The sequence below is a fragment of the Ranitomeya imitator genome, chromosome 5 (genome assembly GCF_032444005.1).
Source record: "Ranitomeya imitator isolate aRanImi1 chromosome 5, aRanImi1.pri, whole genome shotgun sequence".
NCBI lineage: Eukaryota > Metazoa > Chordata > Amphibia > Anura > Dendrobatidae > Ranitomeya > Ranitomeya imitator.
This window is the reverse complement of record NC_091286.1, coordinates 5,068,924-5,082,645: the sequence shown is the minus strand read 5'-3', so window position 1 is coordinate 5,082,645 and position 13,722 is coordinate 5,068,924. Positions and strand designations below refer to the sequence as shown.

General features: G+C 48.5%; 1 protein-coding gene across 2 annotated transcripts in view; it reads right to left on the bottom strand.

The window, feature by feature from the left end:
- DLK2 (delta like non-canonical Notch ligand 2) overlaps window positions 1-13,722 on the bottom strand; it is a 50,210-nt gene that overhangs the window by 16,838 nt on the left and 19,650 nt on the right. The window lies entirely within an intron of this gene.

The following is a 13,722-nucleotide window of genomic DNA, read 5'->3' as shown; positions in this document are numbered from 1 at the left end:
AAAGGACAGTACACTTGATTGTACTACAAAACACATAGCAATATAAAGGACAACACCTGACTTTAACGCAAAATACACCCTAGTATAAGGGACGTTCTGTCTGTAATTGTACCATAAAATATCCCATAGTACAAAGGACAGTACATCTGACAGTACCACAAAATACACCCTAATGTATAGGACAGTACACCCTACTATACTGCAAAATACACCCTAGAAAAAAGGACAATACTCCCGAGTCCCGACTGTACGCAAAATACTCCCTAGTATAAAGGACAGAACACCTGATGTACCACAAAATACACCTGATTATACTGCAAAATAAACTCTAGTATAAAGGACAGTACAGCTGACTGCACTCTTTTATGAATTCCTAGCTGGCTGAACAAAGGACTCATGGGGTCTTCCTGTAGAAGGTTGCATAAAATATAAAAAAATAAAAATAAAGGACAGTATACCTGACTCCCACAAAATACACCCAAGTATAAAGGACAGTACTCCTGATTATGCTGCAATATACACCTGTTTGTAAAGAACATTACATTCGACTATACCACAAAATACACCAACCGTAAAGAAAAGTAAATCTGACTGTATCACAAAATACTACAAAGTACACCCGCTATTCAATATAATATCCCAGAATTTCAACTGGCTTGACAAGACAATCTTCATTTTCAGCCTTCATTTCTTAATGGAAGCCACTGCTGCCAATGTCATAAACCGATAAATAAATCGAACATCATTCAGTCCAATTCACATACAGCGGGTGAAATAAGTGCTGAACATGTCACTAATTTTCTAAGTAAATTTATTTCTAAAGGTGCTATTGACATGAAATTCTCCCCAGATTACAGTAACAACCCATCCAATTCACACAGGACAGAAATCACCATATATGTCCATAAATTATATGTAATAATGAGACATGACACCGGGAACCGTACTGAACGCATTACTGACATGAAATTAATACTTTATATAGAAACCTTTATTGGATGATGAAACTTCCAGACGACTCCTGTATGGAGAAACTAGTCACAGGCATTGCTCAGGTGTGATATTAGCCCATTCTTCCACCTCTCTACACATCCTGAGGGTCCCATCGGCTCCTTCTATGAGCTCTGAGCTTTAGTTCCTTCCATACATTTTCTCTTGGATTCAGATCCGGTGATCGGATCGGCCATTCAAGCAGATTTATGTTTTTCCTCTGAAGCCAATTGAGAATTTCCTTGGCTGTGTGTTTGAGATCATTGTCTTGCTGAAATGTCCACCCTCGTTTTATCTTCATCATCCTGGTAGATGGCAGCATATGTTTATCAGGCATGTCTCGGTACATTTGTCCATTCATCCTTCCCTCAATTATATGAAGTCTGCCAGTGCTGTATGCTCAAAAACAGCTCCACACCATGATGGTCCCACTTTCAAACTTCACTGTAGGTATGATGTTTTTCGGGGTAATATGCAGTGCCTTTTAGCCTCCAAACATGGTATGTATTATGGCTTCCAAAGAGCTCAATTTTGGTCTCGTCTGACCAGACTATATTTTCCCACTATTTCTCAGGCTTGTCTAAATGTTGTTGAGCAAACTTTAAATGGAGTCTTGTGTGGTTAGAGTGCATACAGGCAATAGAGGTTGGGTGCATTACTTATTGTTTCCTTTGAAACAATTGTACATGCTAATGACAGGGATTTTTTTGTATCTCACCACAGGTGGTCCTTGGCTCTTGGACAGCTCTTCTGATCATTATTTTCACTCCTATGTCTGAAATCTTCCAGTGACCACCTGGTCGTGGCTGGTTTATGGTCAAATGATGTTATTGCCACTTCCGGTTTATGGCCCTAGCAGTGCTCAATGTAACCTTCAATAGTTTAGAAATTCTTCTGTAACCAATGCCATCAGGATGTTTTGCAACAATAAGGTTGCAATGGTCTTGAGACAGCTCACTAGTTTTACCAATGATGAGATGTTACTTTGGAAATTGGACTCCTTTTATAGGCCATATCAGGTGAACCAGCTGAAATTATATGTCACTAAGTGGCAGGATTACTTTGTAATTACTGATAGATTTCAGCTGGTGTCACAACTTTTCAGGGCTTTTTGCACCTCTCTTGCTTCATGTTTTGAAGACTTTTCCCTGTGCCATTTCTCATTACTATACATAATTTTTATATGGGGATTTCTTTGCCTGTGTGGATTGGATGGGTTGTTACCAACATCTGGTGAGAACGTCATGTCAATAGCACCTTTTAGAGAAAGTAAAGAACAGCTCTGCGACTGTAATGCAAAATACACCCAAATATCTAGAATACACCCTACAGAAAATAACAGTACACCTGAGTGTAATGCAAAATACAATTATACAGAACACAACACACATCTGTAAGTACAATATACATGACTGTACTACAATATACACCTGATTACACAGAACTGTTCACCCAACTACTGCACATTACATCTGACGGCACCACAAATTATACCTGACTATAAAGAACATTTCACTTACATGTAAAAATCATACAGCACAATACACCCGGATGTGCAGAACAATACAGTCTACTGTAAAGAATAGTACACTGGATGGTGCCTCACAATACACCCAAATGTATCACAAAATAAACCTGACTATTGTACAATGCACCCAATTGAATAGAACAATAGGCACTGCTGTAGTTCAGAATACAAACTACTGTAAAGAAAACTATAACCGACTGTATCACACAACACCGCTAGTTATAAAGAACAATACACCCTAAAAAGACTACCGTTGACCATACCACAACACTCCTGACTGTAAGGAATAGTACTACACCGTAAAATACATCCTAATATTATGAACAGTATACCCACCTGTACAGCAAACCTGAAAAAAAGAACAGTATACCCAAATATAAAGATCATACCGAAAAATACACCTGGTTACACAGAAAAATAAACCCTACTATACTACACTAATCTCCCTAGTGTAAAGAACAGTAAACTTGGTGGTACAGCACAATACACCCGATTGTTCAGAACAGTAAACAATACACTTGGTCAGGGTCGGACTGGCCTGGTGGGGTATCGGGGAAATCCCTGGTGGACCCATGGCTGTGAGAAGGGAAAAAAATTGTGGCTTTTCGGGGCGTGGTCCCTTTAAAAGCGCAGCCAGAGTATGTGCGGGGGCGCATGCAAGCAGCGTTCATTACCTGAACCACTGTGGCGCACATCCCAATTAATGAAGAGCGTTAGCCCGTCATCATCGGCATATGACATCAGTGTCATGCGCCGCATGAGACAGGCGCACACATTCACTGCCAGCGTCTGTCGGTGGCCATATTACTATGTGCACACCGGACCTGTAGAGGACGAGGAGGATCTCTCTCTCTGCTCTCTCTCCTCTCTCCTGTACACTGACACTATATACAGAGGTACTGTGCATCATGTCACTGGTGGTAATAACAGTGTTGTTAGTATTGTTTTTTTTTTAAATTAATGATCAGTATTGTAGTAGTCGGTCACTATGTGGTGGTAATTTGTCATTTGGTCACGGTGTGCAGTATTTCTCCTTGTATGCGGTATTATTTGGTCCCTATATGCTGGTAATATGTCATTCGGTCACTATGTCGTGGTAATTTGTTTGGTTGCGGTGTGGCTGTATTTCTCCTTGTATGTGGTATTATTTGGTCCCTATATGCTGGTTATATGTCATATTATTCGGTCACTATGTGGTGGTAATGTGGTCTGGTCATGGTGTGGCGGTATTTGTCCATTGTATGTAGTATTATTTGGTCACTATGTGGTCTGGTCATGGTGTGATGGTATTTCTTCCTGTATGTGGTATTATTGGTCTTGGTATAGAGGATTGTGTTGTGTATGGTGGTCATTTGTTCTGTCTGATATTAATTAGGAAAAGATTCTTTATTTCTATTAGAGATTAAATACTTTGTACACAGCGGTAGAGATGCACTTACAGGGGGTTTCCTGTGCAAAAAAAGGAATCCCCTCTCCACGGGATAAGTGATAACATATTGATTGGTAGTGGTCTGACTGCTTGGACCCATTCAGCAAAATGTGGAACTTTTTATCCCCATTAGACTGGAGTGGCATGTCCGACTTGACCAGTGATCCATTCATTCCCTCAGTGGCTGCACTTGTTTTTTTCTAGAAGCCCCATAGAGAATGAATGGAGCTGCGGTCAGACATCCCACCTGCCGCTGCATTTTAAAATAGGGATAAGTGTCCTATCAACGATAAAACGTCCTCATTCTTCCGATCGGTGCAGTTTCTAATGGTCGGACCTAAGTGATCGCTTATCCTGTGGAGCCCATGGATCGGTGACAACTTGTTTTAACCAAGAACCCCATTAATGTAAACTACCGTAATTCTACATCCCAGTTATTGGGGCACACGGTAGATGTGCAGGAGCCGCCTGTGTTTTACAGCCGATGCTCCGCTATAATGGGGATAACGACTGACAGCTGCATATAGGTGTAGGGTGGACCCCTAGAGTCCATTCCCCTGGTGGGCCCCAGACACCCCAGTCCGACCTGCACTTGGTTATACCGAACATTATACCCCTCTGTAAAGAAATGTGCAACCTCACAATATAAGCCATTGTACATAACCGTACACCCAATATACTACACAATATAGCCCGCTGTAAAGAACCGTCCACCCGACTATCACTGCAATACATACTACCGCAACAACATACAACCGGTAATCTAAAAAAAAACAGTCCACCTGTCTATGCCACAAAATACATTTGGTTATACTGAACATTATGCCATATTGTAAAGAACATGTATAACTTGACAATATTCGCTATTGTAATAACAGTGCACCCGACCATAGTGTAAAATACACTGTAATGTACTACACAGTACACCGCACTGCAAGACATATATCTGATTGTAAAAGAAAAAGTACACCCGTCTGTACCACAAAATACAGCCCAGATCTACAGAACAATACAGCCGATGACACCGAGAATTCACCTTATTGTCGCTCTAGACATCCTGCAGAAATGAACAATACAAGCGACTGTAGTGCACCATGCAGCCAACGATGACTAATACTGCAAAAACCATCACTACCGACTGTAACACAAACCGCACAGAGCACGACAATCTGCACGACTGTACCGAAACATACACCCGACACCCTGCGGCAAGAACAATCTGCACGACTGTACCGAAACATACACCCGACACCCTGCGGCAAGAACAATCTGCACGACTGTACCGAAACATACACCCGACACCCTGCGGTGAGAACAATCTGCACGACTGTACCGAAACACACACCCGACACCCTGCGGTAAGAACAATCTGCACGACTGTACCGAAACATACACCCGACACCCTGCGGCGAGAATAATCTGCACGACTGTACCGAAACATACACCCGACACCCTGCGGTAAGAACAATCTGCACGACTGTACCGAAACATACACCCGACACCCTGCTGCAAGAATAATCTGCACGACTGTACCGAAACATACACCCGACACCCTGCGGTGAGAACAATCTGCACGACTGTACCGAAACATACACCCGACACCCTGCGGTAAGAACAATCTGCACGACTGTACCGAAACATACACCCGACACCCTGCGGCAAGAATAATCTGCACGACTGTACCGAAACATACACCCGACACCCTGCGGTAAGAACAATCTGCACGACTGTACCGAAACATACACCCGACACCCTGCGGCAAGAACAATCTGCACGACTGTACCGAAACATACACCCGACACCCTGCTGCAAGAATAATCTGCACGACTGTACCGAAACATACACCCGACACCCTGCGGCAAGAACAATCTGCACGACTGTACCGAAACATACACCCGACACCCTGCGGCAAGGACAATCTGCACGACTGTACCGAAACATACACCCGACACCCTGCTGCAAGAATAATCTGCACGACTGTACCGAAACATACACCCGACACCCTGCGGTAAGAACAATCTGCACGACTGTACCGAAACATACACCCGACACCCTGCGGCAAGAACAATCTGCACGACTGTACCGAAACATACACCCGACACCCTGCGGTAAGAACAATCTGCACGACTGTACCGAAACATACACCCGACACCCTGCTGCAAGAATAATCTGCACGACTGTACCGAAACATACACCCGACACCCTGCGGTAAGAACAATCTGCACGACTGTACCGAAACATACACCCGACACCCTGCGGCAAGAACAATCTGCACGACTGTACCGAAACATACACCCGACACCCTGCGGCAAGAACAATCTGCACGACTGTACCGAAACATACACCCGACACCCTGCGGTAAGAACAATCTGCACGACTGTACCGAAACATACACCCGACACCCTGCTGCAAGAATAATCTGCACGACTGTACCGAAACATACACCCGACACCCTGCGGTAAGAACAATCTGCACGACTGTACCGAAACATACACCCGACACCCTGCGGCAAGAACAATCTGCACGACTGTACCGAAACATACACCCGACACCCTGCGGTAAGAACAATCTGCACGACTGTACCGAAACATACACCCGACACCCTGCTGCAAGAATAATCTGCACGACTGTACCGAAACATACACCCGACACCCTGCGGTAAGAACAATCTGCACGACTGTACCGAAACATACACCCGACACCCTGCGGCAAGAACAATCTGCACGACTGTACCGAAACATACACCCGACACCCTGCGGCAAGAACAATCTGCACGACTGTACCGAAACATACACCCGACACCCTGCGGTAAGAACAATCTGCACGACTGTACCGAAACATACACCCGACACCCTGCGGCAAGAACAATCTGCACGACTGTACCGAAACATACACCCGACACCCTGCGGTAAGAACAATCTGCACGACTGTACCGAAACATACACCCGACACCCTGCGGTAAGAACAATCTGCACGACTGTACCGAAACATACACCCGACACCCTGCGGTAAGAACAATCTGCACGACTGTACCGAAACATACACCCGACACCCTGCGGTAAGAACAATCTGCACGACTGTACCGAAACATACACCCGACACCCTGCGGTAAGAACAATCTGCACGACTGTACCGAAACATACACCCGACACCCTGCGGCAAGAACAATCTGCACGACTGTACCGAAACATACACCCGACACCCTGCGGTAAGAACAATCTGCACGACTGTACCGAAACATACACCCGACACCCTGCTGCAAGAATAATCTGCACGACTGTACCGAAACATACACCCGACACCCTGCGGTAAGAACAATCTGCACGACTGTACCGAAACATACACCCGACACCCTGCGGCAAGAACAATCTGCACGACTGTACCGAAACATACACCCGACACCCTGCGGTAAGAACAATCTGCACGACTGTACCGAAACATACACCCGACACCCTGCTGCAAGAATAATCTGCACGACTGTACCGAAACATACACCCGACACCCTGCGGTAAGAACAATCTGCACGACTGTACCGAAACATACACCCGACACCCTGCGGCAAGAACAATCTGCACGACTGTACCGAAACATACACCCGACACCCTGCGGCAAGAACAATCTGCACGACTGTACCGAAACATACACCCGACACCCTGCGGTAAGAACAATCTGCACGACTGTACCGAAACATACACCCGACACCCTGCGGCAAGAACAATCTGCACGACTGTACCGAAACATACACCCGACACCCTGCGGTAAGAACAATCTGCACGACTGTACCGAAACATACACCCGACACCCTGCGGTAAGAACAATCTGCACGACTGTACCGAAACATACACCCGACACCCTGCGGTAAGAACAATCTGCACGACTGTACCGAAACATACACCCGACACCCTGCGGTAAGAACAATCTGCACGACTGTACCGAAACATACACCCGACACCCTGCGGTAAGAACAATCTGCACGACTGTACCGAAACATACACCCGACACCCTGCGGTAAGAACAATCTGCACGACTGTACCGAAACATACACCCGACACCCTGCGGTAAGAACAATCTGCACGACTGTACCGAAACATACATCTGACACCCTGCGGTAAGAACAATCTGCACGACTGTACCGAAACATACACCCGACACCCTGCGGTAAGAACAATCTGCATGACTGTACCGAAACATACACCCGACACCCTGCGGTAAGAACAATCTGCACGACTGTACCGAAACATGAGCACGACACCATGCGGTAAGAACAATCTGCACGACTGTACCGAAACATACACCCGACACCCTGCGGTAAGAACAATCTGCACGACTGTACCGAAACATACACCCGACACCCTGCGGTAAGAACAATCTGCACGACTGTACCGAAACATACACCCGACACCCTGCGGTAAGAACAATCTGCACGACTGTACCGAAACATACACCCAACACCCTGCGGTAAGAACAATCTGCACCACTGTACCGAAACATACACCCGACACCCTGCGGCAAGAACAATCTGCACGACTGTACCGAAACATACACCCGACACCCTGCGGCAAGGACAATCTGCACGACTGTACCGAAACATACACCCGACACCCTGCGGTAAGGACAATCTGCACGACTGTACCGAAACATACACCCGACACCCTGCGGTAAGAACAATCTGGACGACTACCGAAACATGAGCACGACACCCTGCGGTAAGAACAATCTGCACGACTGTACCGAAACATACACCCGACACCCTGCGGTAAGAACAATCTGCACGACTGTACCGAAACATACACCCGACACCCTGCGGTAAGAACAATCTGCACGACTGTACCGAAACATACACCCGACACCCTGCGGTAAGAACAATCTGCACGACTGTACCGAAACATACACCCGACACCCTGCGGTAAGAACAATCTGCACGACTGTACCGAAACATACACCCGACACCCTGCGGTAAGAACAATCTGCACGACTGTACCGAAACATACACCCGACACCCTGCGGTAAGAACAATCTGCACGACTGTACCGAAACATACACCCGACACCCTGCGGTAAGAACAATCTGCACGACTGTACCGAAACATACACCCGACACCCTGCGGTAAGAACAATCTGCACGACTGTACCGAAACATGAGCACGACACCCTGCGGTAAGAACAATCTGCACGACTGTACCGAAACATACACCCGACACCCTGCGGTAAGAACAATCTGCACGACTGTACCGAAACATACACCCGACACCCTGCGGTAAGAACAATCTGCACGACTGTACCGAAACATACACCCGACACCCTGCGGTAAGAACAATCTGCACGACTGTACCGAAACATACACCCGACACCCTGCGGTAAGAACAATCTGCACGACTGTACCGAAACATACACCCGACACCCTGCGGTAAGAACAATCTGCACGACTGTACCGAAACATACACCCGACACCCTGCGGTAAGAACAATCTGCACGACTGTACCGAAACATGAGCACGACACCCTGCGGTAAGAACAATCTGCACGACTGTACCGAAACATACACCCGACACCCTGCGGTAAGAACAATCTGCACGACTGTACCGAAACATACACCCGACACCCTGCGGTAAGAACAATCTGCACGACTGTACCGAAACATACACCCGACACCCTGCGGTAAGAACAATCTGCACGACTGTACCGAAACATACACCCGATACAACCCGCATTGTACTCCAACCACACTCGTCCAATGTTTCTGGATCAACAAAGGAGCAATTTTTTTTAGATCGTGTGACTCCAGCCTTAGGAGAGGTCACCGTCCCGATGTCTGTGTATTAGGAGGAGGAGAGGTCAGCGTCCCGATGTCTGTGTATTAGGAGGAGGAGAGGTCAGCGTCCCGATGTCTGTGTATCAGGAGGAGGAGAGGTCAGCGTCCCGATGTCTGTGTATTAGGAGGAGGAGAGGTCAGCGTCCCGATGTCAGTGTATTAGGAGGAGGAGAGGTCAGCGTCCCGATGTCTGTGTATTAGGAGGAGGAGAGGTCAGTGTCCCGATGTCTGTGTATTAGGAGGAGGAGAGGTCACCGTCCCGATGTCTGTGTATTAGGAGGAGGAGAGGTCAGTGTCCTGATGTCTGTGTATTGGGAGGAGAGGTCAGTGTCCTGATGTCTGTGTATTAGGAGGAGGAGAGGTCAGCGTCCCGATGTCTGTGTATTAGGAGGAGGAGAGGTCAGCGTCCTGATGTCTGTGTATTAGGAGGAGGAGAGGTCAGCGTCCCGATGTCTGTGTATTAGGAGGAGGAGAGGTCAGCGTCCCGATGTCTGTGTATTAGGAGGAGGAGAGGTCAGCGTCCCGATGTCTGTGTATTAGGGGGAGGAGAGGTCAGTGTCCTGATGTCTGTGTATTGGGAGGAGAGGTCAGTGTCCTGATGTCTGTGTATTAGGAGGAGGAGAGGTCAGCGTCCCGATGTCTGTGTATCAGGAGGAGGAGAGGTCAGCGTCCCGATGTCTGTGTATTAGGAGGAGGAGAGGTCAGCGTCCCGATGTCTGTGTATCAGGAGGAGGAGAGGTCAGCGTCCCGATGTCTGTGTATTAGGAGGAGGAGAGGTCAGCGTCCCGATGTCTGTGTATCAGGAGGAGGAGAGGTCAGCGTCCCGATGTCTGTGTATTAGGAGGAGGAGAGGTCAGCGTCCCGATGTCAGTGTATTAGGAGGAGGAGAGGTCAGCGTCCCGATGTCTGTGTATTAGGAGGAGGAGAGGTCAGTGTCCCGATGTCTGTGTATTAGGAGGAGGAGAGGTCACCGTCCCGATGTCTGTGTATTAGGAGGAGGAGAGGTCAGTGTCCTGATGTCTGTGTATTGGGAGGAGAGGTCAGTGTCCTGATGTCTGTGTATTAGGAGGAGGAGAGGTCAGCGTCCCGATGTCTGTGTATTAGGAGGAGGAGAGGTCAGCGTCCTGATGTCTGTGTATTAGGAGGAGGAGAGGTCAGCGTCCCGATGTCTGTGTATTAGGAGGAGGAGAGGTCAGCGTCCCGATGTCTGTGTATTAGGAGGAGGAGAGGTCAGCGTCCCGATGTCTGTGTATTAGGGGGAGGAGAGGTCAGTGTCCTGATGTCTGTGTATTGGGAGGAGAGGTCAGTGTCCTGATGTCTGTGTATTAGGAGGAGGAGAGGTCAGCGTCCCGATGTCTGTGTATTAGGAGGAGGAGAGGTCAGCGTCCTGATGTCTGTGTATTAGGAGGAGGAGAGGTCAGCGTCCCGATGTCTGTGTATTAGGAGGAGGAGAGGTCAGCGTCCCGATGTCTGTGTATTAGGAGGAGGAGAGGTCAGCGTCCCGATGTCTGTGTATTAGGAGGAGGAGAGGTCAGCGTCCCGATGTCTGTGTATCAGGAGGAGGAGAGGTCAGCGTCCCGATGTCTGTGTATCAGGAGGAGGAGAGGTCAGCGTCCCGATGTCTGTGTATTAGGAGGAGGAGAGGTCAGCGTCCCGATGTCTGTGTATTAGGAGGAGGAGAGGTCAGCGTCCCGATGTCTGTGTATTAGGAGGAGGAGAGGTCAGCGTCCCGATGTCTGTGTATTAGGAGGAGGAGAGGTCAGCGTCCCGATGTCTGTGTATCAGGAGGAGGAGAGGTCAGCGTCCCGATGTCTGTGTATTAGGAGGAGGAGAGGTCAGCGTCCCGATGTCTGTGTATTAGGAGGAGGAGAGGTCAGCGTCCCGATGTCTGTGTATTAGGAGGAGGAGAGGTCAGCGTCCCGATGTCTGTGTATTAGGAGGAGGAGAAGTCAGCGTCCCGATGTCTGTGTATTAGGAGGAGGAGAGGTCAGCGTCCCGATGTCTGTGTATTAGGAGGAGGAGAGGTCAGCGTCCCGATGTCTGTGTATCAGGAGGAGGAGAGGTCAGCGTCCCGATGTCTGTGTATTAGGAGGAGGAGAGGTCAGCGTCCTGATGTCTGTGTATTGGGAGGAGAGGTCAGCGTCCTGATGTCTGTGTATTGGGAGGAGAGGTCAGTGTCCTGATGTCTGTGTATTAGGGGGAGAAGAGGTCAGCGTCCCGATGTCTGTGTATTGGGAGGAGAGGTCAGTGTCCTGATGTCTGTATATTAGGAGGAGGAGAGGTCAGCGTCCCGATGTCTGTGTATTAGGGGGAGGAGAGGTCAGCGTCCTGATGTCTGTGTATTGGGAGGAGAGGTCAGTGTCCTGATGTCTGTATTAGGAGGGTTAGAGGTCAGTGTCCTGATGTCTGTGTATTAGGGGGAGGAGAGGTCAGCGTCCTGATGTCTGTGTATTAGGGGGAGGAGCGGTCAGTGTCCTGATGTCTGTGTATTGGGAGGAGAGGTCAGCGTCCTGATGTCTGTGTATTAGGAGGAGGAGAGGTCAGTGTCCTGATGTCTGTGTATTAGGGGGAGGAGAGGTCAGCGTCCTGATGTCTGTGTATTAGGGGGAGGAGAGGTCAGCGTCCTGATGTCTGTGTATTGGGAGGAGAGGTCAGTGTCCTGATGTCTGTGTATTAGGGGGAGGAGAGGTCAGCGTCCCGATGTCTGTGTATTGGGAGGAGAGGTCAGTGTCCTGATGTCTGTGTATTGGGAGGAGAGGTCAGTGTCCTGATGTCTGTGTATTAGGGGGAGGAGAGGTCAGCGTCCTGATGTCTGTGTATTGGGAGGAGAGGTCAGTGTCCTGATGTCTGTGTATTAGGGGGAGGAGAGGTCAGTGTCCTGATGTCTGTGTATTAGGGGGAGGAGAGGTCAGCGTCCTGATGTCTGTGTATTGGGAGGAGAGGTCAGTGTCCTGATGTCTGTGTATTAGGGGGAGGAGAGGTCAGCGTCCCGATGTCTGTGTATTAGGGGGAGGAGAGGTCAGCGTCCTGATGTCTGTGTATTGGGAGGAGAGGTCAGCGTCCTGATGTCTGTGTATTGGGAGGAGAGGTCAGTGTCCTGATGTCTGTGTATTAGGGGGAGGAGAGGTCAGTGTCCTGATGTCTGTGTATTGGGAGGAGAGGTCAGCGTCCTGATGTCTGTGTATTAGGGGGAGGAGAGGTCAGTGTCCTGATGTCTGTGTATTGGGAGGAGAGGTCAGCGTCCTGATGTCTGTGTATTAGGGGGAGGAGAGGTCAGCGTCCTGATGTCTGTGTATTGGGAGGAGAGGTCAGCGTCCTGATGTCTGTGTATTGGGAGGAGAGGTCAGTGTCCTGATGTCTGTGTATTGGGAGGAGAGGTCAGTGTCCTGATGTCTGTGTATTGGGAGGAGAGGTCAGCGTCCTGATGTCTGTGTATTGGGAGGAGAGGTCAGTGTCCTGATGTCTGTGTATTAGGGGGAGGAGAGGTCAGCGTCCTGATGTCTGTGTATTGGGAGGAGAGGTCAGTGTCCTGATGTCTGTGTATTAGGGGGAGGAGAGGTCAGCGTCCCGATGTCTGTGTATTGGGAGGAGAGGTCAGCGTCCTGATGTCTGTGTATTAGGGGGAGGAGAGGTCAGCGTCCTGATGTCTGTGTATTGGGAGGAGAGGTCAGTGTCCTGATGTCTGTGTATTGGGAGGAGAGGTCAGTGTCCTGATGTCTGTGTATTAGGGGGAGGAGAGGTCAGCGTCCTGATGTCTGTGTATTGGGAGGAGAGGTCAGTGTCCTGATGTCTGTGTATTAGGGGGAGGAGAGGTCAGTGTCCTGATGTCTGTGTATTAGGGGGAGGAGAGGTCAGTGTCCTGATGTCTGTGTATTAGGGGGAGGAGAGGTCAGCGTCCTGATGTCTGTGTATTGGGAGGAGAGGTCAGTGTCCTGATGTCTGTGTATTAGGGGGAGGAGAGGTCA